Source organism: Triplophysa rosa, linkage group LG1 (genome assembly GCF_024868665.1).
Source record: "Triplophysa rosa linkage group LG1, Trosa_1v2, whole genome shotgun sequence".
Taxonomy (NCBI): Eukaryota; Metazoa; Chordata; class Actinopteri; order Cypriniformes; family Nemacheilidae; genus Triplophysa; species Triplophysa rosa.
This window is the reverse complement of record NC_079890.1, coordinates 402,057-428,304: the sequence shown is the minus strand read 5'-3', so window position 1 is coordinate 428,304 and position 26,248 is coordinate 402,057. Positions and strand designations below refer to the sequence as shown.

At 41.3% G+C, this 26,248-nt stretch overlaps 1 protein-coding gene and 1 long non-coding RNA gene across 30 annotated transcripts in view; one reads left to right on the top strand and one right to left on the bottom strand.

Moving 5' to 3' along the window:
* LOC130560594 (uncharacterized) overlaps positions 1 to 25,243 on the bottom strand; it is a 37,054-nt gene extending 11,811 nt beyond the window's left edge. For all 4 annotated transcript variants that reach the window (XR_008963717.1, XR_008963718.1, XR_008963720.1 and 1 more), the window contains exons 1-2: positions 24,892 to 25,243; positions 14,433 to 14,808 (exon numbers count right to left, since the gene is read on the bottom strand). This is a non-coding gene — a long non-coding RNA (uncharacterized LOC130560594). The remainder of the gene's footprint in view (positions 1 to 14,432; positions 14,809 to 24,891) is intronic.
* The window catches only part of ptprda (protein tyrosine phosphatase receptor type Da), a 158,188-nt gene that overhangs the window by 13,662 nt on the left and 118,278 nt on the right, over positions 1 to 26,248 (top strand). For all 26 annotated transcript variants that reach the window (XM_057344419.1, XM_057344236.1, XM_057344337.1 and 23 more), the window contains exon 2: positions 15,661 to 15,697. The gene's annotated coding sequence lies outside the window, so the exon portion shown is untranslated. The remainder of the gene's footprint in view (positions 1 to 15,660; positions 15,698 to 26,248) is intronic.

The window sequence follows — 26,248 nt, the reverse complement described above, 5'->3', positions numbered from 1 at the left end:
TTACCCCATGGATGGGGTTGATTGAAACAGTTATCTGTGTTCAAACAGAATGTTCTGTCTGTAAACTAAAGGTGGATATTGCTTGTACATTTGTCTACAGTAGATCATGCAGCCATCCCTCATCTAACCATCCTTCTATTAGAGATCTGTGAGAACATGCTGTTCAACTATCACAAAAAATCATTATTGAGAGTGTTGTATTACTCTCGCTGACATTGTAATTTCACTGATGACATGTTTCAATATGGTGCTATGTTCAAGATGACGTAATGTTAGGTTTTGGTAACTTACACACCCAACTGAGAAAACATCTACTTTCATGCTGCCAAAACACACTTTGTCCAATATCTCCATGAAAACACATGAAAACTTTCCAAAAGCTCAAAGAAGAGAAAAATACCAAAAGATGCTTTACAGTGTCCGTAATTTGTAATTGCTGTCGGGAATAAAAATGCATGCCCTTTGGTTGAAAGATAGCAAAAATACAACAAAATAACAGACCGAAAAAAGTTCAGTTCAAATCTAAATGATCTTCAGCGTTCAGATGATGAAAAGACTTCAACGTCTCAGATTGAGATTGAATCAGTTGTTCTTCATTTATCACTCATTATAAAGGTCTTATCAGCTCTTTTGCTGGAAGCTGCTGTTGTTGCAGAAGACGAGGTTTTGTATTGTATTCAGGGTTTGGAACATTAGCTCTTAGAATGATCTGTGATTTTGGTGTGGGGTAAGCTTGTGTGGAAAGAAAATTGAAGCATTTTAGAAATGTGTTAATTGACTGAATATTGTGTGAAACAACATACATTGTGTTAATGGTGTGGTCACAACAGACGGATGTTGTGCTAATCGTGTTTAGAGTTTTGCTAAAATGTTAGCAATTGAAAAACAAACTGTAATATGATTTAGCTTCGACTCTCTTTCTCTCTCAATTAATGTCGGTAATCGTTTGGTGAATTCTTCTCTGTTTGGGTTTTTCTTTATGGCTGACCGCATTCAAAACAGCACTGCAAAAAATGAATTTCTTGCTTTAATACAAATATCGAAACATTCTTAATGTACATTAAGAAATAAAAATGACTTGAAATATTAAATGTTAACAAAAAAATTAAGTGACAGTACAAATATCTGCCAATGAGGTAGAAAAATCATCTTGTTTCCCTCTTTGAATTATGTTTATTTTTCAGAGAAAAAATAGAGAGAACGTGCACACGCACATACACATGCACACACATGTTGGGTTTCCATGGTTTATGGGGACATTCCATAGACACAATGGTTTTTATACTGTACAAACTGTATATCATATTCCCTACCCCTAACAATCACACACAACTGTCTGCTCTTTTACATTTTCACAAAAGTTCATTCTGTATGATTTATAAGCTCGTTTCCTCATAGGGACCAATAAATGTCCCCACAAGGACAAGGATTTTGGATATTGCCATCATTGTGGGGACATTTTGTCCCCATACCGTAGGGTTTACCCTTCCCACATATCCATGCACACACAGACGGGAGTTCTAGACGTCTGATGATCCGTGTTCGACATTTGTGTGTTGATCTCATACAGTAGGAAGTGTTCATGTTGACAGCTGAAGGTGATAAATCACATCATTTATCATATCACTCTTCTCAATGTGTTTAATTCTCTTTACACTGTGTTGTGTGTAGAGCAGAGCTCCGCTGTACTCTAGTAAAATCACTGTAGAGCACACTGGGCTTGAAAGTGTGTGCCCAGATAGCACAATCCATCTGGTTTACGTCTATTTGACGTCTGCATTTACATCTGTAAGACATCTGCAATACATAGTTTGCTCATCTGCAATACGTCTCGGAGACGTCTGAACGTTTGTAATACGTCTGCTAAAGATCTGGAGATCTGCTGCTTAAAAACATCTGCTAAACATCTTAGAAAGAGCTGTTGTACATCCATTCTAAATCATAAACATCTTACAGACATCTTCTAGATGTCTATATGACGTCTGACAGCAGACATCTCCGAGACGTATTGCAGATGAGCAAACTATGTATTGTAGATGTCTTGCAGATGTAAATGCAGACGTCAAATAGACGTAAACCAGATGTATGTGTGCTATCAGGGTGTGTTTCACCAGACTCTGTGATGAATATGATATTTCTCCACCTGTGCAGTCATCTCAGAGCTGCGGTGGGTTATTATCGAGGAATAATGTGCACTGATGAGTCTTTCACAGTAAGAACAGAAACATATATTAAATAAATGACGTCTCTATTGACGGCCTGACACAATCACACGCTTGCAACACTGCTCAATAGAATGTTTGTCTTACCATCATTATTTTATTAAAGTGACTTTAAAACACGTCCAGAGAGAGAGAGGGGAGATATTTTTGAAATTTTACAAACCCATTTCAATAACAATTCAATTATCAATGGACACCGAAAACTAATTCATCTTCAAAAATTTCATATAGAGCATTTTTTTACACACCATATAAAACAAAAAGCCTAAAGATCATTCCTTGCTTTATAATATCTAAAATCAATTAAAATTCTAGACTTTACTATGATTTTAAACAACAACGTTAAATCAACAACAGAATTATTTTCAACTTTGTTCTTTCTATTCAGGTAAATTGCTCTTTTTGCTTGTCCCAGTAAAAAAATTAACAATTGGCATTTGTTACCTCGATTTCGAATGTATTTAAATCCAGAAATAAAAACCTCGATTGAAAAGATTTCACCAAAACAACAAACAAGTGTTTGTAAAACATCAAACAATGGTCTCAATCTTGTACAAAACATAAAAGCATGAAACACTGTTTCTCTTTGAGAACAAAATGACTTTTACAATCCACTTCTCGATTACCCATTTAGCCCCGTTGAGTACGTACCTACTAGGGATGGAGCCGAACCCGAATACGGTATTCGGAAAGGCACAAATAGCGTGTTTTTTACGAATACTTATTTCGAACAAATACTTAAAAAAATATTTGTATTCGGGAACAAGAAAACCTTTATATCAAAAAGCTGCGTTTTTTCACGAGACCGCAGTGCATGCCCGGATGAGTGAGTGACATTCAGGAGTCGGGGGGGATGGGGGGGTTTAAAAGAGGTGTCTGACACAGGCTGCTCCACACAGCAACAGAGAAGCTCGGCTGAGCGAAAAAAGACTTCACTGCGTGCATCACTGTTTTTGTTGAATAGATTTTTGTACCTTAACTGGGTTCCGGAGGCAGTTTATAACTTTCGGGAAGCGGAGTTTGATCGGGAGATTATTCCGTTACGCTGCATTATTGACGTCTGCAGTCGGGTGCTCTCATGTTCGCTCTGCTTACGTACACTATAACGTAAATTAGAAGTGTAACGCAAAAAAAATGGATTTTTATGCCTATTTTGAATTTTACTCGAATACAAATACAAATACTTCCCCCCCTCAACAAATACAGATACAGATACAAATACCGGCTGCTTTACACCCTCTAAGTACCCTACCCCTGTAGGTTTGGATCACCTGCGGTCACGCATAAACAGCTTAGATAGTTAATGAGTATCTGATACAAGTAGCTACAGAGTTAGTTGCTGTGCCATATAATTCAAATCTATACAAAAAACACAGATTTAAATTAAACATTTTGTATTTACTATAATAAACTGTATTATACTTTGCAATAGAATATGTTGTTGTATTAACTATAGTAATTGGATAAATTGTAGCAAATACATTTACATTTAGTCATTTGTAAATACTATAAATACTGTAGTATACTTAAATATTTACTATGATAAGACTCAAAAACACTAGTATCTATGAGTTTTAGTAGTAAATACTAATAGTACACTAGATCATTTTTCACGTAGGAACTAATTCAAATGTTGGACAAATTTAATTGATACAGCAGTCTTTATAAAGGGAAATATTAGGCTTACTTTAAATGCAGAACTAAAACGGCCAGTAGGTGGCGTCAATATTCCACTGAGTTAGTGAATCATTTAACCACCTCGTTCAAATCGCCAATTTGAATCATTAACTCGATCGTCCTAGACATTCAAAACACACATTCATTTTGGAGATAAACACTGCAAAAAGGCAGACGTAAGTGTTCAAATAAATATTAATGCGCATATGCAACATTAACTACGGCACTACGATACTACCGTTTCAAAAAATAGAGAGGCATCGCGGGTATTTTGAAGCTATAGCATCGCGATGCTACCGTAGCACCGGTACACNCTGAGCGAAAAAAGACTTCACTGCGTGCATCACTATTTTTGTTGAATAGATTTTTGTACCTTAACTGGGTTCCGGAGGCAGTTTATAACTTTCGGGAAGCGGAGTTTGATCGGGAGATTATTCCGTTACGCTGCATTATTGACGTCTGCAGTCGGGTGCTCTCATGTTCGCTCTGCTTACGTACACTATAACGTAAATTAGAAGTGTAACGCAAAAAAAATGGATTTTTATGCCTATTTTGAATTTTACTCGAATACAAATACAAATACTTCCCCCCCTCAACAAATACAGATACAGATACAAATACCGGCTGCTTTGCACACCCTTAGTACCTACCCTCTGAGTATGCGATTTGGGACTCAGCCTCTCACACGCACACACACAGACTGCAGTTAGATGAGCTCTTGATAAATAGCTTTCAGAGTTTATTGTGTTGCTGTGAAACTGAAGGAAACACACACAATGTTCAGTGGACGGCCAGCAATCAGTAAATGAATTAGTTGAAGTTTGTGCAGTGCGTGCGAAGGGTCATCATGAGTCATAAGTGTTGTATAGAAAGACAGAGTCCTGTTTTATGTATCATGAGAGCGATTCTTCAGCCGGCGGCGTCTCATTTTCAGGACGGTTCCTCTGAGCGTTTTGACAGATGCTTGTCTGATTTGTCTCCGTCGCTCGATCTGTAAAAACGGCTCGCCGTTCTCTCGACATCCGCTACGGATCTGTTGACACATCCTTCTGTGTTTGTTTCTTTAATGGCCTTATATTTCATTTCCCAGCAAAAGAAAACACCATTACCCAGAGCAGTGAGTCGCGTCGGGCCGTTCTGCTCGCCCGAGACTCCTCCCTCTCATCTGGGCTCTGATTCAATTATCCAAACTTCCCTGCACTTCCTTTCCTCACGCTGTTCCTGAAGAGCGTCTCATTTTTCTGACACACATTCAGCTCAGACGGATCTGTTGGTTGTGACAGAACGCTTTTGTCCTCAACCATGCTCATAACTCGACCGCAAACACAGATAGATGACATAGATAAGCGCTAGTGTGAAACCCAGAAGCCACGCCCTCTTCCCATTTGACCCTCCCACAATGACCCGACTATATTCCATCTGACCCACCCACATCTCCATGGCCCGCCCATATTTACATTTACATTTATGCATTTGGCAGACGCTTGTATCCAAAGCGACTTGCACTGCATTATCCTATACATTTGTTTCTGACTATGTGCAATCCCCTGGGATCCAACCCACGACCCATGCTCTTACCACTGAGCTACAGGAAGGCTATCTTCATATAATGCGCCCATAGTGCATCAGACCCACCCACCTACATCTCCATATGTCCAACCCACAGACCATCTGACCTGCCCTCTTATGCCTCACATATCATCTGACACGCCCACATCACATGCCCCACATTGCGTATGCCTGCTTGACAGACCATATGTGACCCTGGATCACAAAGTCTTAAGTAGCACGGGAACATTTTTAGTAAAAGCCAAAAAAACATTGTGTGGGTCAACATTATCGATTTTTCTTTTATGCCAAAAATCATTAGGATATTTTGTAAATTTCAAACCGTAAATATATAAAAACTTTATTTTTGGGAATGGATGGTCTGCTACAGTGCCTCTGATTAACAACTTCAAAGGTGATTTTCTCAATTATTTTATTTTTTGCACCCTCAGATTCCAGAGTTTTATACGGTTGTATCTCCGCCAGATATTGTCCTATCCTAACAACCCATACATCAATAGAAAGCTTAATTATTCAGATTTCAGATGATGTAAAAATCTCAATGTCGAAAAATTGACCCATAAGACTGGTTTTGTTGTCCAGGGTCACATATGACCTGCCCGTATATGCCCCGCCCATACTCATCTAATCCGCCCACATCACACATGCCCCACCCACATCTCCATATTACATGCTTAAGAATGTCAGACCCGCCCACATCTCCATACATAGCCGTGGGAAGTAGGGGTGCTGCAGCTCCCCCTGGTGTCGAGCGAAAGAAAAATGTGTCAAAAATAAATAAAGAAAAATGTTTTATCAAAAAAGAACTCAAATCAATTTGATTCATTTGTCTATTCACTAATATTTATTGAATACATGAATGGCGTCACTGTCAAAGGTAAGCCACAATGGCAACACAACACAATAGACGTCAAGGCATTTGTTAATGAAGGTCGAGTGTCACGAGCGCCAAAACTAATTTGAGACTTATTTTACTGGACAGTTTGGACATGAATGGCCTCATGCAGGACTTCATCAGCGTCATCCTGATAGAAAGGCCACATGTGGAGTTTTGCATGCAGGCCAGCAGTAATGTAAGACAATGATGTGTATTTCTTCATCTGAGATTGTGGCTGACAGGTCTGCAGTCAGTCAGTGTGTGTACGGGTTGATTTCTATGTGCTGTTGTTTAATCATGTGAATGGTTCGTTTGCCCATGCTATAGTACAGGTTGATGTTAAGCTTGTAGTTTCGTCCAGTAGATTGTGCTTTGGCTACAGGTAGTACAGTATAGTCAGTGAATACGCTCTTTGGCTCACTTTGGTCATTTGCGCATCGGCGCGAGACACGTGATGCTCACGTGATGCTGGTGCAGCGCTGACTGTGGAAGTCAATTCTAGAATTAAGACATTTCGCGTTTTGATTTCCTTTTGTTCCCGTCAGTGGCTTTATTTCGTTATTTGATCAGAAATAATGCCAATACAACCGAGGCTGGAATTTCCAGCATTATTAAAGCTGATTTAAATTCCAGCAATCCCGCGCTGAAATGAAGCCCCGCTTTAGCTCTGGCAAGCACTTTGTTGATCTGGCAAGGTCTAATCTGATTGGCTGACTTTAAGCTCCCTCTGGATGTACGAGCACATAAGCGTTTCATCAGACCACCGGAAAACCACATCACCAGGGAACAGTTTCATGTGTGAGGATAAAAATGACCCCATGAACACTGCTGTATAATGAAAGTCATCAGATCTTTTCTACATGAGGTGAAAATATGAGGGATATTGTCTGGCAACAGCCGACGGTTCGCTGAGCATCAGACGTTCTGTGGTGTGTGGAGCTGCTCACTCTCCACTAAAACACCCCTGAAGGCTTCACTCACACAGACTCCAGGAGGAACGTCAGAGGAAATCGATTCACTCATTGTTTGTGTTGTGGCTCTTATGGACGTGCTGGTAACGGCCGGGTGTCCTGGACATGGATTTAGTCCAGATACAGAAATGAAATGGCCTTTGATGGTTTACTGTAGATCAATGCGCTGATCATCTGTGTCCAGAACACTACAGTGACGTCTTTCTGTGTGACCCAACTCAACGTTCTGACGTTCTGTTTCTGTGCAGTGCTCTCTGTGTGTGTGTGTGTGTGTGTGTGTGTGTGTGTGTGTGTGTGTGTGTGTGTGTGTGTGTGTGCGCGTCTTTCAGAAATGGAAAAGTGCTTCAGGGAATATGTGTGTGTGTGTGCGCCACTAAATGCAAATCCAGCGTGTATCCCCTGAAAAAAAGCGGAGCGCTGTGTTGTGCTATCTTTTACAGAACACATTTTTGTGTTAAATAGCTCTGTTTCCAAAATGAGAAATGTTGAAGTTTGTGCTGGAGTCTCATTTATATGCAGCTCTAGGAGAACCATTAGACCTGACGCTCTGTGTGTGTGGGTGTGTGTGTGTGTGTGTGTGCACGTGTAATAGTTTTTCCATTTTCTGTGACAAGTATAATACATATTAGTGTTATGAGGGAATGCAGATCATTTAACAGCAGGCAGTGTGAGGAGATTTCATTGTGGGTGATGCTGCTGACACATTCACACAGACAGACCTGTCTCACAACCTCCTGTCTCTGTCTCTCAACCTCCTGTCTCTCTCTCTCAACCTCCTGTCTCTCTCTCAACCTCCTGTCTCTCTCTCTCAACCTCCTGTCTCTCTCTCTCAACCTCCTGTCTCTCTCTCTCAACCTCCTGTCTCTCTCTCTCAACCTCCTGTCTCTCTCTCTCAACCTCCTGTCTCTCTCTCTCAACCTCCTGTCTCTCTCTCTCAACCTCCTGTCTCTCTCTCTCAACCTCCTGTCTCTCTCTCTCAACCTCCTGTCTCTCTCTCTCAACCTCCTGTCTCTCTCTCTCAACCTCCTGTCTCTCTCTCTCAACCTCCTGTCTCTCTCTCTCAACCTCCTGTCTCTCTCTCTCAACCTCCTGTCTCTCTCTCTCAACCTCCTGTCTCTCTCTCTCAACCTCCTGTCTCTCTCTCTCAACCTCCTGTCTCTCTCTCTCAACCTCCTGTCTCTCTCTCTCAACCTCCTGTCTCTCTCTCTCAACCTCCTGTCTCTCTCTCTCAACCTCCTGTCTCTCTCTCTCAACCTCCTGTCTCTCTCTCTCAACCTCCTGTCTCTCTCTCTCAACCTCCTGTCTCTCTCTCTCAACCTCCTGTCTCTCTCTCTCAACCTCCTGTCTCTCTCTCTCAACCTCCTGTCTCTCTCTCTCAACCTCCTGTCTCTCTCTCTCAACCTCCTGTCTCTCTCTCTCAACCTCCTGTCTCTCTCTCTCAACCTCCTGTCTCTCTCTCTCAACCTCCTGTCTCTCTCTCTCAACCTCCTGTCTCTCTCTCTCAACCTCCTGTCTCTCTCTCTCAACCTCCTGTCTCTCTCTCTCAACCTCCTGTCTCTCTCTCTCAACCTCCTGTCTCTCTCTCTCAACCTCCTGTCTCTCTCTCTCAACCTCCTGTCTCTCTCTCTCAACCTCCTGTCTCTCTCTCTCAACCTCCTGTCTCTCTCTCTCAACCTCCTGTCTCTCTCTCTCAACCTCCTGTCTCTCTCTCTCAACCTCCTGTCTCTCTCTCTCAACCTCCTGTCTCTCTCTCTCAACCTCCTGTCTCTCTCTCTCAACCTCCTGTCTCTCTCTCTCAACCTCCTGTCTCTCTCTCTCAACCTCCTGTCTCTCTCTCTCAACCTCCTGTCTCTCTCTCTGACCCTCCTGTCTCTCTCTCAACCTCCTGTCTCTCTCTCAACCTCCTGTCTCTCTCTCAACCTCCTGTCTCTCTCTCAACCTCCTGTCTCTTTCTCTCAACCTCCTGTCTCTCTCTCCCTCCTGTCTCTCTCTCAACCTCCTGTCTCTCTCTCAACCTCCTGTCTCTCTCTCAACCTCTACTTATAGGGCTTATAGTCGAAGTATGCGAATTGAAAAGCAGCTTTAGTGTTCCGTATCTATCCGCTTTGGATTCGTTTTCATTTCCTGTTTTCTCAGCTTCCTGTTTAAATTAACTTTCTGTTTGATGCAGTTTTCTCATTTGAACGAGAATTGCTCATTAACACACTGAGAACTGGTTTGAGGTCAGTCATGACCATCAATAATGAAGAGTTCTGAGAACAGAGAGAATAGACGATTTAAGCGTAGTTTTGTCTCAAACTGGGTGTAATTGTCTCAGTTAATGTTTGGTGTTGTATCAGTTGTGACAGGAGCGAGCGAGAGTCAACCCTCTCATCTCTAGATGTGATACATGAAGGCTCTTGAGTGTAATGAGGTAACAGTGTCAGGGCTCTCTGAAGACTCTCACATCACACAATGATTATGAAGAATGACAGAAACCATTACAACCATCATGTGATATTTCACAAACACATGTCACGTCTGAATCTGATCTTTCACATGAAGCTATTGGTCAAGAGATCAGTATCGAGGAAGAGACTTTGAAACTTTGACTTGTGAAGTGACGAGTTATTAAACTAGAGTCAAGCCACACATTCAAAGCACAGTCGTCTTTATCTGGTCAGATGACATCACTGCAGACACTCGGTGATGATGACACAGCATTACATCACAACAACACGCAGACCCCTCTCTCTCTCTGTGTGTGTGAAGCTATGGGAGTGAACACTATTAGCATTAGCTTGACAACACTGCGTAGTGTGTGTGTGTGTTCTGCTCACTTGAGACGAAACACCGCATCTGTTTCTGACAGCTGTACCATTGACACACAAATGTGTAAATCCTAAATGAAAGTGGATTTGTTCACAAACTCTCTTCTGTCTCCAAACACAGCGGCCGTACTCCTCTCTCCTCTCTGTTTCCACACGCGTGTTGTGATATTCAAGACAACAAACCATCTTGAATGTGAAGAAACAACAGCACTATTAATGGGAATAATGGGAGTGTCGCTGTACTTTATGCAAATGAAAGCAATCACCTTCAGTATCAGTCTCACATAACTGCGCTCTCTTTAATTTCATGAATAAATACCACATTTTAAAGCGAGCCCCCTCCTGAGGAGACAGCGTGTGGGAGGACGTACTCTTTGAATATTCAGTAAATGGATAAACCCGTGACCGACCGACCACCCTTCAGTAATTCTTCAGACAAACACTCTTCACAGAATAACATCTTACCTGACAATACTGCTGCAATAATACAAGTGTACTCAAACCTCGTCTTATTTAAAGTACACTAAAAGGAAAGTTTGGCCCTGCGTTCCATTTTGAAGGGCTCATCCCTATGCCCTAAGCCCTTCAAAGGGTTCACCCTTTGGTGTGAGTGCTTCAAAGGGTTGAAGGGTGTAGGGGACCAAACAACTGTTTCTTGAAGTGCCCTTCATCCCGCGCCCATAAGAAGGCAAAAAAATCATGGGAGCGCGAAGTGTCCATCAGTTGTAGCCTTCGAAATCCCTCATTCTGAAGGGCCCTTTGAATTGGCCAGTTATGGGCACTTGGTTTTGGTACGTCCTTTCAATATGGCGGCCATGATTGTTTTCACTCCGAAGTGCCCTTTGGATGGCGATATATCCCATTTGGAATGCACTGCAAGCATGTTTGTAAGTACTAATGTACTAGTAGTGTGTTTCAATTCTACTTTGGACTTCATTTTTTTAAGTTTCAAAAAGTGTACTTTTAAGTGTCATCTAGTCAATTTTGGGTATGCAATTAATGAACTGAATAGGTATGCTTATAGTTTACTAGTCCAATATGTGTAGCACACATTTGAGTTCATGAAAACATACTTTGAAGTACACTCTCAGTAAACTACTAGTTAAGTATTCCTGTAAGTTTGTATGTAAACTTAACGTCACACTTTGTTCACTGTTTATGACATTATTTATTACATACATGTATTTACAATAAACCTTATTTTTGCACTTTCAGTATACTATTATGTTCCGATTTAGGTGTAAATGTTGTATACTTAAAATATACCTTTAAGTGTAAGCTAATTGAAGCACATTTGAAGTAAATGTTTTATCAGTTTTATCCGCTATTCCACCCTAAAGCGGAACTTGTAAACTCAAGCATGTGTGTCAAACTATTTTGCACTCAATCAAAAGAGCAAACACTAGAGTAGTACACTTAGAATACTTTACCATACTTTTATAGAGCAAATCCACATCAAAAGATTGAGTGCAAATATACTTTCTGTTAAGGATGCACATACAGTCCGAAATTTTCGTATGCGTTTTTTCGTACTTGGCGCTCGCTTGTACGGTGTCTCTGAATTGTCAAAACGCCTCTCAAAATGCAAAATGATGCAGACAATCGAACCCGGTCCGAATTTTTTTATGACGGACGAAAATATCGGAGGCAGTGTGTAAATGTGATTGCCACAACGTGAGGTCGTATTTATTTTTTAACGTGCGGAAATTTCGGACGCAAAAATGTGCAATGGCCTTTAGAGCAAGTCAAGAATACTTGAAAGTATTCTGAAAGAGTAATTTTACTTATGAGAAGTACATAACGAAGTAGATTGAAAGTAAACGTTCTAATTTGAAGTTTAAATGAAGTACAGTATAGCACACTTGAATAAACTTCTTTTTTTTTTGGATGAGGGTTAAACATATGAGAGAGAGAGATGAAGTCAGTCAGTACGTGTGATGTTTGTAGGTCAGAAGTGATGGAGCGGGTGTGATTTTCTGTCTGACAGAAAGCAGGCGTCCTGACTTTAATTCTCGTGCCGCTTTTCTTCTCGATCAAATTCCGCAATTAAACGATGGCTCGGTGTTTAAAGTAAAGGCGTGTAATTGCTGAAAGCGGCGTCACAGCGTAACACGCTTCATTATAAACCGCTGCAAACCCCCCGAGAGGCTCTTTTGATCCGCCGGGAAGCTTTGGAGATGTTGTGGCCGTACTTTATTAAAGTCTAAACGAATGTAAAGCCTATAAATAACTCCAGATGGCTCCTCTGATCTCAGCTGTGTCTTAACACTTGATTTCATCTCACTTTGAGCGTCTTCCCAGCTTCATTGTGGTGAATATTTTACGGGAAAACTTCCACACGGGTGGATCCTCATTTGTTCTCCGCCCGGGGCCGACTCTCTGCTTCTCTGGTCTTGCGCTCTAATTCCCTCCTGCACTCTTTCATTTGCTTTATCTGCTGATAATAGTGCGAGCGGATCTAACAGCTGTGTGACACATCCGTTTCTCAGCACTGTTAGATGTTCTGGAATGGTGCATCGCTGGAGATCAGGCGAGCGTTTTACAGCAGCATCTGTGCCGTCACATCATCACGGGTGTCACACGCAGACGCAGTCCGCTCGCTCCTTTACAAACAACACTAATGCATTGCTTTCTACAGGGACGGATGTACAGTGTGCCAGCACAACATGAGCAGTGAGATGTGCCTGCACTGGTTTCAGAATAAAACAAGCTTTATTAAAGACAAGAGACCCCTGATCTACGATCACGTTCACCCCAAAGCAACTTTAACATCTTCTGAAACTTATCCTGGTTGTAGTTTTAAACCTTGCGTCTTGGAAGTTATTATTTTCACATACTTGCTCTTGCATACTACTTGCTCCCCGGGCGCTGCAGTGATAGCTGCCCACTGCTCCGGGTGTACGTGTGGTCACCACTTGCTGTGCGTGTGTTCACTACTCTCTGGATGGGTTAAATGCAGAGGTCACATTTCGGGTATGGGTCACCATATCTGACTAATAGGTCACTTTCACTTTCACTTTCACTTCACTTCACTTGAATGCAGTGAGGGTTTTTTTTGGAGCATCAGATGTACATATAAAATATATTCAAAATATATTTGATTTCAAATATTAAATAGGTTAAGTGTGAGGGAAAATCAAATAACAATTCAAATTTGGGTAATGTATCATATATTGAAATATTTGTGGAGGGTTCAGTACATCACAAAGGAAACAGGACAGAAATACTGCTCAAGAAAATATGTCCATAGCTTAATCTGGAAAGGATCAAACAACAGTAAACAGCCGGGTTGTTGTGTTATTAGTTTTGTGTTGTTGTTGTTGAGGTGTAATTAATATTCTGAATAACTTCACGCACATGTTTCCCTGCGGATATCAGCGTCTGTGTGTCTCATTAGCATCTGATTATTTATTCATCAGGTGTAATCTCCATTTGTCCCCACATTAGAACAGTGACACACACACACACACACACACACACACACACACACACACACACACACACACACACGCACACACGTTGACCTGCAGAAGGTCAGTGCTGTCATGTCTGACGTTTGGTTTTATTCTCTCTTAACAAGCGCTGAAACATCTTCATCAGACGTTAAGAGCTTTCGCCCGCATAAACTCTCTCTCTCTCGAAAGTTTTATAGCTGAGTAAATCACCAGCACCCTCCACCGCTTCTCTCTCTCTCTGTACAGGATTTACACATTTTACTGAATGTCCCCGTAATGATGTTGAAAGCCACGCTATGTGTACCAGTCATGATGAAAGTGAATGAGGCTTATTTCTACAGTTTATACAGTATAGAAATCACTATCCACAATGCAAAGATATTTGATCTGTGTATTCGTCTGAAGCGAACAGGTTTGACTGTCTGTCTGAAACACCACAAACCTAACGGGATAAAGTCAAACTCAGAGATATGATGAAACTGATAGCCTCTTTTATACAAGTATTCAACACACATTTGCACGTTTTCTAAACAGTCTGTCATTGGTCCAAACAGCAGATAGTCCCGCCCTAATCTCACAGCATTGGTCGAGACTGTGATGATGCGTGAAGGTGGAGACGCTCAAATAAACAGAGTAATGTTTTAAAGTGTTTATTAAATCACTCTGCAGTCTGTAAAATCAACATATGAATGAGTCGTGTGCTGTTATCTGTCCGCGATGACACACGTCACCTGCGGCCTTTAACATAAAACATCCAGATTGTCATGAACCTCAAGATACGAGCATCCTTCACGTGTGTCCACCAAACACTGAGATGCACGTGAAAGAAGAGAGAGAGAGAGAACACATACCCGCTCACCTCCAGCCTATCTGAAACTTCTGCTTTCACGCTGGATCATTTCCACACGACTGGAGAGAGAGCCTGAACCCAGACTGAGAAGATGTGAGTGTCCATGTGATGCTGAAACTGCTCTTGACACTTTGTCAGTCTGTGCGCGTGTGTGCGTGAGATGCTTTCAGAGTGAAGTGAAGCTGGTTCATTTGACTGTTTGTGAGTTAATGGATTTACTGGTTTCAGAGCCTCAGGGGCACCAGGACCACCAGTGTGTGTGTGTGTGTGTGTGTGCAGGAATCCTGTAAGAGAACAGTCTATGGTGTTTAATGAGCACCCAGGGGATGTGAGCTCTCTGTAGTCGTGACGACAGCGATACTGCGGCCAATCACATGCTGTAAAAACAGAAAGAGAGAGACAGACAGATGAATTGTGGGTAGTTATTATGCAAAGTTTGTCAGTCGGAAAAGAGCAGATGACGTGCGTGTTGACAGTCGGTGTGTATTTGTGTACGTGCTCAAGTGAGAGATGCTCCTGCAGAGTTTGTTGACACTTGAAGAAGAATTATGTAGAAAAACCCACCCCTTAACCCATAACTGAAGCATCTGACCCTGTGTATAACCGATGTGAAGGGAAATCTGATTGGCTGATTGGGGTGCTGTCAACAGTGATGCGGACACAAGAACATCTCTCAAAATCACAAACGCTGTGTGTAAGCTGCTTCTTTGTAATATACAAAGACTGAAGATCACAGCAGAAGTTCTCCTGTTTCATTGGCTGATAGGAGTGTCAATCATCAGTGTGACGCTGAATTCAGTTGAGTTGAGTTTGATGGAACTGATTTCAACTGGACAATCGCATTTACACGTGGGTTTTGGTCACCCTCATTTGTACTCTTTATTACTGTCGGAGCTCTTGTTTTATTTCTCGTGGTATTGAGAGAAGCAAACTCTTGAACTAATAAAAGCTCTGCAGATCTCAGTGCCATTTGTTGGCCTATTGATCCATTGAATTCTGTGAGGCGGTCATTGAGAGAAAGGTTCTGCTCTTCTAACCTTTATTATGACCTAGCATCATTGAGATGGCTCTGTTTCTCTCTCTACGTGAATCACACAATCCAATAATGTCTGACCTTTCATCCGCATGCAGCCTTGATGAACTTTAGAGAGAAGCCTTGATTTCTGTCATTACAAGCTCTTATCACAGTGTGTGTACATTCATTAACACGTGTTTCTCTTGTGTTGTAGCTCAGAGTCCTCAGACGCTTCAGCAGGACTATCAGAGGTAACACACCGTCGTACTGTGTGTGTGTGTGTGTGTGTGTGTGTGTGTTGTGCTGACAGTGTGCAGGTGTAGGCACTTCACAGCAGAAATGCCTCGCTCTCATCGTCTTGTTTCTCGATGGTTAAATCATTTTGCTGAGTTTTTGTTCTCTCGAAATCTTGACCATCCAATCAGAACTGTCGCTGAGCTGTGACTGACAGTGATAAATGCCCGCCCCTCTCTCATCAGCTCTGTTAGCAGGAGCAAAGCATGCTGGGAACACTGAGACGCTGGCACGCCATTAATACAAACGCCGAGCAGAAGACACACAAACAAATACACCTGCATCACAATCCATCACATCAAAACATCTCTCATCGGCCACTCACAGAGGTCTCTCTCACACACACACCGGACACGCACACACACGCATGCACGCACGGACACACACACGCACGCACGCACACACACACACGCACACACAGACAAACACACACACACACACACACACACACGCGCGCACACACACACGCACACACACACATGTTGTGTTTCCATGTTTTATGGGGACATTCCATAGACGCATTGGTTTTTATACTGTACAAACTGTATCTCATATTCCCCTAACCCTAACAATCACACACAACTGTCTGCTCTTTTACATTTTCACAAAAGTTCATTCTGTATGATTTATAAGCTTGTTTCCTCATGGGGACCAAAAAATGTCCCCACAAGGACAAGGGTTTTGGATATTGCCATCTTTGTGGGGACATTTTGTCCCCATACCGTAGGGTTTACCCTTCCCACACACACACACACACACACGCACACAAACAAACAAACGCAAGCGCACACACATGCACTCACACACCTAACCCTAATCTTCTCTGGTTTCTGTGTTTTTAGATGAAATTTGCAACTACAGACACTGAAAATATCACATATAAATGATTCAACAGTCAGACATCAACTCTGTTACACAGATACTATTGAGATATCTAAACATCCTAAAAAACACAATCATTTGAGACGAAAAATGACAAATATTGTAACAATTTATTGAGAAGACAATTTAAAATATATGATTTCACAAAACAAGTCCCAGAATCGTATTAGTGTATCTTATTTTAAAGATGATGAAAGTACATAAGTGACTTTTGTTTCAGGATATAAAGATGTGCTTTCAAAAGAGGAAAAATACATGTAAATCGGTTTGTTTGTCAGGTAAATGTCTTGTTTCAGTGAGTTGATGTATCTGTAGTGTACAACAGGACTGAATTATTGTGAACAGGACTGAATTATTGCTCTTTTGCAGCGAAGAATGTTCCCACACGTCTCGGTGAAGTGCACAAGATTTGTTTAGTGAAATATTTATTTTTCATCAACTGGATTTGACTTAATTAAGTGTAAATTGGCGAGTTCTAGTTTGAAGTTGGTTTTGTAACACTGATCAATGGATTGACCAGGTAACAGGAATGATTTGAAATAATGAAATTCACTCATGATTGCAGATTGTTTGAAAGAGTGTGTTCAGTCTGCATGGCTCGGGTCTACTGTAAATCCCTACCGTACGTGATGTCTGCGAGTCATTATTATTCATGACTCACATTCATGAGGTTTATAATATGTGGCCCACTTCTCAAATGTTTTCTACACCTCAGCAGATTTCTGACGGGCCTTCAGCGTTCATTTCTTCAAACGCTCAGATGTGCGACTCTCTAATAGTGCTGCGTTTATCTCATGATGATTCCAGCCTGATTGTCAGATTGTTTGCCTGTTGGATTCTCATTGATTTTTATTTCAAAGTGGCTGCCGCTGCGTTTACGGGGCAGAAATCAGGTAGATTGTTTGGTGTCGGCTGATTGGCTCTCTGTGCGTTTGGCTTCCTTCTCAATACACCCGATTTATGGGGGTTTAATTACACACACACACACACACACACACTGCAAGTTACTGTATCTCACTGATGGGGCCTCTCTCACACTGCAGTGCATTATGGGATTGAACACTGTTTCAGTATGTCATCACATGTTGGCGTGTTCAGTTGGAGTCTCTCGCTCAGTTTTCATCTATGTTGTTGTTGTCTGTGTATGGGGGGGACATACAGAAAGTTTTTTTCACTTTCTTTCTTTTTGTGTGTTGAGGGACACATTGTCACAGCCTCTCATTCAAGAACCCTCAACTGTAAAATAGAGAAGCGAGACACAATAGATCTGATCAATGAGAAACAGAATAGTGTGTTTGTGCAGGTTCTCAGATCAGTTGAAGCCATTATTTCAACGTTCTGCTGCATCACACTTTCATTCTCTCTGTTTAGATGCTGTCAGTCAAACGCACGCACACACACAATCGTTGAAGTGAATTCAAGTGTGATGTTCTGGAATGGTCACGATGTTCTGATGTCACTTCAGAAGGGTGTGTCCATCATAATCTAACAGCCAATCAGCCGCTAATGGCCACTCTTCATCAGCCAATCAACAGCTGACGTCAGTGGGATTCTCGGTTTCTTCTTCAGCATTATTTGCAATTTCTCCATCTTTTCTGCTCTTTGGGTCGGATGGAGGCCGTCATTGCAGCGCTGAAACCTGTCAGCGCCGGGCCGTCTCTTTCTCCTGCGTTTCTGTCTCCACGACGACAGGCGACTGTCTCGTTACGCAGGGAGATTCGGTCTCCTCGACGACTGCTGCTGTCACTGTGCCAGCTGTCAATCAATCACATCCATGGCTGGAGCATCCAGAGGACGGTCAGGAAAAGTGTTCATCTCCTTCACGAGTTCATTAAAACATAAAACAGTCACGTTACACGTATGACACTTGTAACTCAAACATTCAGACATGCGGTGGTTGTGTCCAGTGTATGAGTGTTATTGGTCATTATGGTTGTGTTCTCAGTATAGTGTGTTTCTCAACCCTGGCTGTGGTTCCGCTGCTGGAACAAAGCGTTTCTAAGGCCGATGATGTGATTAGAAACCCGAATGCAATGCGTGATAAGAACTGAAGCTTGACTGAATCTGACACTTACTTTCCTTCTCCTGCTGTTTGCAAATCTGTTCCAGTCACAATCTTTTCTTCAGTCTACTTTCACTTTTCTTTACACACGGGAAATAAGTTTTTGTTTCATTTAATCACACTAATATCAGGCCGGATTTGTGTATGTTGGGTTTTAGGATTTACGTCCGTACAAGTCCGTACATCTCTATTGTGCTATTGTTTCAAACTCCTCTGTTCACATTAGATCAAATCTTTCTGCTTCTCAGAAAACTGGAATCGAACGGCCGCGTGCACAGATTTAGAGCTAATGTATTTGTTATTGTCCAGTTATTTGTCGATATGGGAAGTTTGCTCATTCGGACCTTTCATTGTTTACTCATAAACGTTTACAGCCTAATGCGAACAATCGTGTTCCACGCGCTTTATTACTCGCGGGAAAAGTTCGTTATTTTCACGTGAGCGACGTGAGCTGACAAATATTTTCAACTTTCGCGGAAGATAAGATTGATCGCGCCTTTGTATGTAACTTACGCGCGTAAAACGCTTAATTTGCTTTTGATGTGAACCCAGTGTAATGCTGTGTTCACACCAAACGCGAACGATCCTGTTCCACACTCTTTATTACTTCGCGTGACAAATATTTTCAACTTCCGCGGAAGAGGAGATTGACGTGCGTTCGTGACAATCGCGCCACCCGAGTTCGCGTCTATACGCGTCTTTGCATTGCCTTTGTATGATTTGTATAATTTACTCGCGCAAAACGCTTAATTTGTGTTTGGTGTGAACCCAGTGTAAGACTTGAACACTGCACATGAAGTCATCAATATTAACTAAACGTCAACATTGGACAGAATGAATGTGAGTGTAGGATGTAAAGCGGGAGAAAGCACATTTGATCCAGCGCTGCGGACCGTACATGAGTCTCCTGTCACTTCAGTCTTGAGCTGAGAGCTGGAAGGCAACAAGCCGGCCGTCGCGAGCACAGACATGTCTCTCATCCTGCTGAGATTCAACATGTTCAGTTCATCTAACGAAGACTCATGAGATATCATCACGAAGCTTAGATCTAGATCCCGACACGCGTGCTGTTTAAACAATGGCCTAAAGCTCCAGCTCTTCTGCGTGTGAACTTCTCTCTGGAGTTCTCTGGAAGGCCGCTGTGATATACAGCCTGTCTTTACAAACACAGCAATAAAGATTCGGCTGTTTGAATGAATCACGCAGTCAAACGACTCTTCATTATTGGAGCTATTAGTCTCCCCACGGGGACGATACTTCACGGCCGCACATCAACCTTGAGCTGCTCTAAACATCCTGCGGCCAGAATCAGAAATACAGCCCATCTCAATACTGCTGTCGAAGCCTTTTACAGACAACGCCTAAAAAATACTAATCCTCTCATCATTTACTCAAACATGTATGAGAAGATATTTTGAAGAATGTTGATAATCGAACAACACTGAATGCCAGTGACTTCCATTGTATGAACACAAACCATGACATATTTTTCAAAATATCTTCTTTTGTGCGCCACTGAAGAAAGAGAGAAAATCAACGATGACAGAATTTCTGAATGAAGCAGGAGCCACTAACACGTATCGTTGGATATTTTGCTCTTGACTGCGTTCAGAATCAGGACGGTGAGATGAGATGTTTCCTCTGACCTCCTGCACGTTCGTTTGTCGGTTCCATCTTGTTTGGGTTGTGCGAGCGTGAGTCCACACAATCCATTCCCTTCAGGATGACATTAATCCCCACCGATTCAAATCCGCAGAAATCTCCCTGCTCAGGTGTTGATTTAACACCTGCTCGGGTAAACATCGCTGTAAATAAAAACAAACGCAGCAGCCTCTCTCCTTGGACTCAAAGCCAAGTTTTGGTATGGACGCCTGACCTCCATCCATCAGCACGACAGACGGCTCATTTATTGACCTCTGAGAGTCACAGAATGACAGAGTCTGAGGCTGATAGATAATATCAGCGTCTGATAGATTCCAGGCCGCTTTCATTCATCAGACGGCCGACGCTTTGTTAGCCCCGAGCTTCAGAAAGAGCCTCGCGCGTCCTCCTCAAATCCCACTGTAAATCCAGTCACGTCTGTGCTTCTACTACAGTCAGAGGAGAGAGAGCGAGAGATCTCCAGACATCACAGTTGATGGGGTGATATCCCACTGAATCACTGGAGTGACCCGCGCAGCACTTACGCGGAAACACAGATTCACTGTGATGTCTCACACCACCACACGCTCACATGTCAGGACGTCTCATTCGTGCATCCACTTTCTTAAGATTCCTGGAGCTGCAGATGAGACTAATGGCTGGAATACACTGTGAGATTTTTGCTCAGATTTGATCATGTATTGTTTTCTATGCAAACGTTCAAAAAGTCTGCAAGTGTATGATGTCCAGTATTTTTTTATCTGTTCAGATTTTAAAAGTCTTGTAGTGTATTCCACTCTTCATTGGTAAAGAGTTTGTTGAGATTATTAGTGAGTGATGATTCACATCAAATTCAGTTGCGTTCTCCATCTTCAGAAGACCTGACAATATGTCAGTTGTATAAAGTCTTAAAGGGATAGTTCACTCAAAAATGAAATTATGAAACGGTCCGTTCTGGTGCTTGATTCTGATTGGTTGAGTTTTCAGTTATGGGCGTTACGAGTGGATGAAACTGTGCCGTATATATTGTGATGTGTATCGTGTGATAAGACTTGATGTTCAGGTAACGTGTGAAAACATCGACAACACACTGAACTTCTGCTGCCCTGAAGCCATGAGCAGCACAGATTGTGTGTGTGGACGAGTTTCAGCAGAACACCTTCACTGCCTGCGGCCCACAGCTTCATCTGTACATCTTCAATCACACACACACACACACGCACGCACGCACGCACGCACGCACGCACACACACACACACACACACACACATTTATTTAACAGAAGTTTGATCTTTTTATTTATAAATCTTTGTTGAAGTGGGTCAGATGGTATAAAGCTGTAATGAATAAATGCACACATTATCTCTGCTGCACCCAACAGGCCTCCAGCAGGACTGACAGTTCACTTGAATATTTGCTCTTAAAGACACAGTCACTTTAATAGCTTCTCACTTTTAACTCTTTCCCTGCCAGCGTTTTTTAAAGCTGCCAGCCAGCGCCATCATTTTTTTCTGATTTTAACAAAATTTGAATGCCTCCCAGAATATGTTATTCTTTGAATATATAAACCCAGTTAACACAGTTACGTTGTGAGGACGTACCTGGACCGGACCACATTCGTCCCAGCGACATAACATTAGACGTTGCTAGGACATGGCAATTACCTCCTAACGACGTACCTGGACCAGACCATGTTAGTCGCAGCGACGTACCAAATAACGATTCTGGGACGTGACGAGTACGTCCCAGTGACCAAACAGGCATGTTGTTAACATCACTTTTCTAATTTAATTTAAACATATCATCCCTCACATGGAGGATTAAATTAATTTGTGATTTAATCTGTGCGTTAAAGATTCCATTTTATGCATAATTGGAGTAATTGTCTATTCAAATATGCATAACACACAGTGTAACGATGAATAAAACACAACACAGCACTGTACATCAGCATCAGACATTTTATTTAGATACTGTAGGTATCTAATAACATGAGTAAATAACATAAATAACCAAACACTTCAACACAATATAAAGGATTTAAAGCAGGTATTTATTGACAGAGATGAATAAGCATTATCTTTAAGCTTAACATCATATCCTTGTCTTATCACATATGTTTAGCGGGATGTCCGTTTTTTAGATTAATTTAAATGCACCAAATTGATTGAAAATCATAAAAAAATATATTTACACTCACATCTGTAAGGTATGAGTAAAGAAAGAATATAAATAAACCACTAAATTAATACACCATGCAGTGAGGTAAAACCAAATGACCATTAAAGTCCCAGTGAAATTAAAAATGACAAATCTTATTTTTCATGAAATTTTGCTGCGTTTATAGTAAATAGCTTATAAATGTGGGTCATTCTCTTTTTAAAATACATGTAACATCATAATCTTCGGTTAAAATCTGAAAATGCACTTCTGCCCTGAAATGATTATCCATATCAAATGACGTAAATTAGACGGCTTGGGCGGAGCATCCGTTAACTCCTCCCCTTCAACTGTCAGTCTGCTGCCAGCTTCATTTCAAAATGCAACGGCTGTTTTACACATCCAATCAATTTGCAGTGAAAAACGCAAGCCACGCCCACCAATTTTCTCCCTCGAAATTCCTTTTCACTCGGAAAAGTGCCAGAATACGGAAGTAAAAACGATCGCAACTCCGGTTCACGGGGACTTTAAAGATTAAATGATTCGAGCACGCGACTCTTTGCAGTACAGAGAATGCGCGTGCTGGAGACGCACAGGTACATATCAGACACGCGCATGAAATAAATAGAAACACAGTTTAAATTGTTGTATCTTATTAAACTCCAGTTTAATAGCTGTGAAAAGTCGGATTAATAGCATTCGTTTGGACAATATATCAGATTTTGCTCTTATCATACATTTTCCATTTTATAACACAATAAATAGGAAATCCTAGATTAATTAATAAAATGACCGGTGTCCAGGTTATCCGAAGACCAGTATACCACATCGCTACGACATTCCCCGTGGGATTAATTCAAGACATTATCTGAGGATGTGGCTACAACGTTTCTGGTATGTTAGCCAAAATTCTAAAAAATGGAACGTTGCCAAGACATCCTCAGAACGTGGTCACAAAGTAATGTCACGGTGACCAAATGAAGATGAACTGGCGACGTGGTCAGAACGTACTGTGTTTGCTGGAAACATACAATATATCAAATGAAAGATCAGAGACTTATTTTAAACAACAAAACCCAAAGTATTTCGTAAATCCACACTAGAGGCCTAGTAACTACGAGCTAGCTTGTAACTAACTTTGTATGTTATTTGGTTGCACCATTTGGCCTTAAAGCAGAATCTAGCCAGTAGTTCATAAACTCTCAGTAAAGTATTGGGTAGTCACTTACTATGACGCTGGCCTTCAATAATCTAAAAGCAGTGAATTTCAAATCGTTCTTGATTTAAACTTATTTTACCTCAAAGGATAACGTAATAATAATGTAAACTACTTTTAAATGATTGTATTATATTTAATTAAATATAATGCTAACTAATAACATAATAGGTGTTTTATTCAACTGTTATTTAAATGAACAAAGATTAATATATAAATACTGATTAACAACAAAACATCATAAAATCACAGTAAATGACATGTAATAAGGGTGATGTCATTTTACCACCAATCCTGAATAAAATCAAAACAAGAGGATCATTTTATTTTGACCCTCACAACGGGACATTCTAAAACGTTTAACGTTGCTTAATGTAGCTTAACGTACGTACAAAGCGATCAGTGAAAATTCTGTCAAACCTATATTGTAATAAAAACTAGCTCCTTCTTTTACAGATAAAGTGAATAATCTCACGTTAAGCGTTTTCTCCCCCATAGAAGACCATTCTAAGGAAACAGTTTAACGTGGCTTAATGCACCAAGAAGTGATATTAAACGAAGAAATTAACTACACAACTTATAAATAAGGCATTCTTTGAATAGGCAAACTTTTGAGCCCTGAGTAGAAACGCAACATGCAAACTTTCACGTTAAACATATTCCTTATTACAAGGAAGGTTTGACAGAATTTTTGTTTTCACTGGTCGTCTTTAAGTTACGTTAAGCGTTTTTCGCGTTAAATGTTTTAGTCTGCCCCTATGGAGGCTTGTTGAAGAGCTGCTAATATAGTTCTTAATCACATACTGTTCTGAAATTTAAAAGGTGGGCAAGAGTAAGTTGGTTTACTTTTACCATGTCACTATTACTATTTGGGGAAAACAAAGATGAAGTTTGAGTGACTTTAATTTCTCTATATTACAGTTGAACCTTTGAAAGTTTGATAAATCCGTCGGAGCACGTGAGCAACACGAGCCCTCTCAAGAGCTTATTATGGTCAAACACGACCATTGCTCTCATCGCTTTCACTTTTCCGACGCGTACATCACCAAACAAACTACGGTGTAATGTTTGAAAAGTGTTTAGTTTGTGAGCGAGCACTAAAATATCGACAAGGAGCGCTGGGGTCGCGCGAGACAGCCGTTAAAGGCGGCCAACTCCGTAATTCTGTGGTTTGACTCTATGCCACTCACCCCACAGTGTTCCTCGAGGTCCATGTGTCTTTAACCGGGACTCGGGTGACGTCACCGCTCTCCCCGCGCCTCTCCGGTGCTGCTCGAGCCCGAGCGCGCAGTCCCGGCCGCACGCGCCTCCCGGACGGCACGCGCTCTCTCTCTCTCCGCGTCTTCCCCCGCGCTCGGCGACGATCCGCGCGTCGCACGCGTCCACAGCTCGTACAGGAGATCATGTGTGTTCAGTGAGAAGAGAACGAGACGCTGAGGAGAAACGCTCGAGCGCGTTTGGATTATCACTGGATGTTAATAATAAAGTCTCAGAAGTGAACTCGCAGCTCGTGACGATGATGAAAACGATGATGATGAGCAGGTAAGAAGACATTTATCATTCAGAGATCACGTCAGAACAAGTGTTTGACACTACACGAGTCGATAAAACACTCCGCGAGTGTGTCTATATTTTAACCGTGACTATATTAACCGTGGTTTGATTATAGTAAAAGTGTGGTGGCCGTAGTTTTGGCTGGATTGATTTCTGTTTGTATTACCACAGTTTAATAAACCGGGATCATGATAAAACTATTGTTCCTGTGGTGCGTGTGGTTACTTGTCAAACTATGCTTCATTTTCGTTAGGCATGCATGTTTAGGAGTGTATGATACACGGTATATAAGTGTTTTTGACAGTATATAAATGTTCAGGGGTGTGTTTATGAGTGTATATGAATACTGTTTGATTGACAGTATAAGAATGTTTAGGTAGTGTGTGATTTTGTTACAGTATTTTACAGTACATGTGTGTTCATGACAGTGTATGAGTGTGTGTTTGAGCACATATGAGAGATTTCACACATGAATGACAAATCTTTTGCCATTTTTTTATATATCGACAGAACATGTCGAGTTAGTAAAATGAGCACATACTGTATGTCAAATTCTATATGTTTATGGGCGTATATAAATGTGTGTGACTGTATACGAGAGATGGTATACGTGACTGTATAGTAGTATTTGAACATGTTTATATGAGTTATATGGTGTATATTAAAATTCATCATTAGAATTTGAGTGTTTGACACATTTTTTGTTAATGTGATTGATAGATTTGATGATTTTTATCTCGGATATGATGTGAAGTAATATGAGTTTGTGTGAATATGATTTTACTGCTTTATTAAACTCACGGTGTATATAATGCATGTGTTTAAATATCCAGCACTTGGTCCTGGCCGTAAAGCGCACGGAATGAAAGCCGATGGTTATAGTTTGAGCTCTGACGCTGTCATCTTTCTTTTTATTTCTTTATTTCTTTCTTTCTTTCTTTTTTTTTTTTTTATTCAATTTTATTTTAAACTTAAACCCAATTTCAGCAGAAA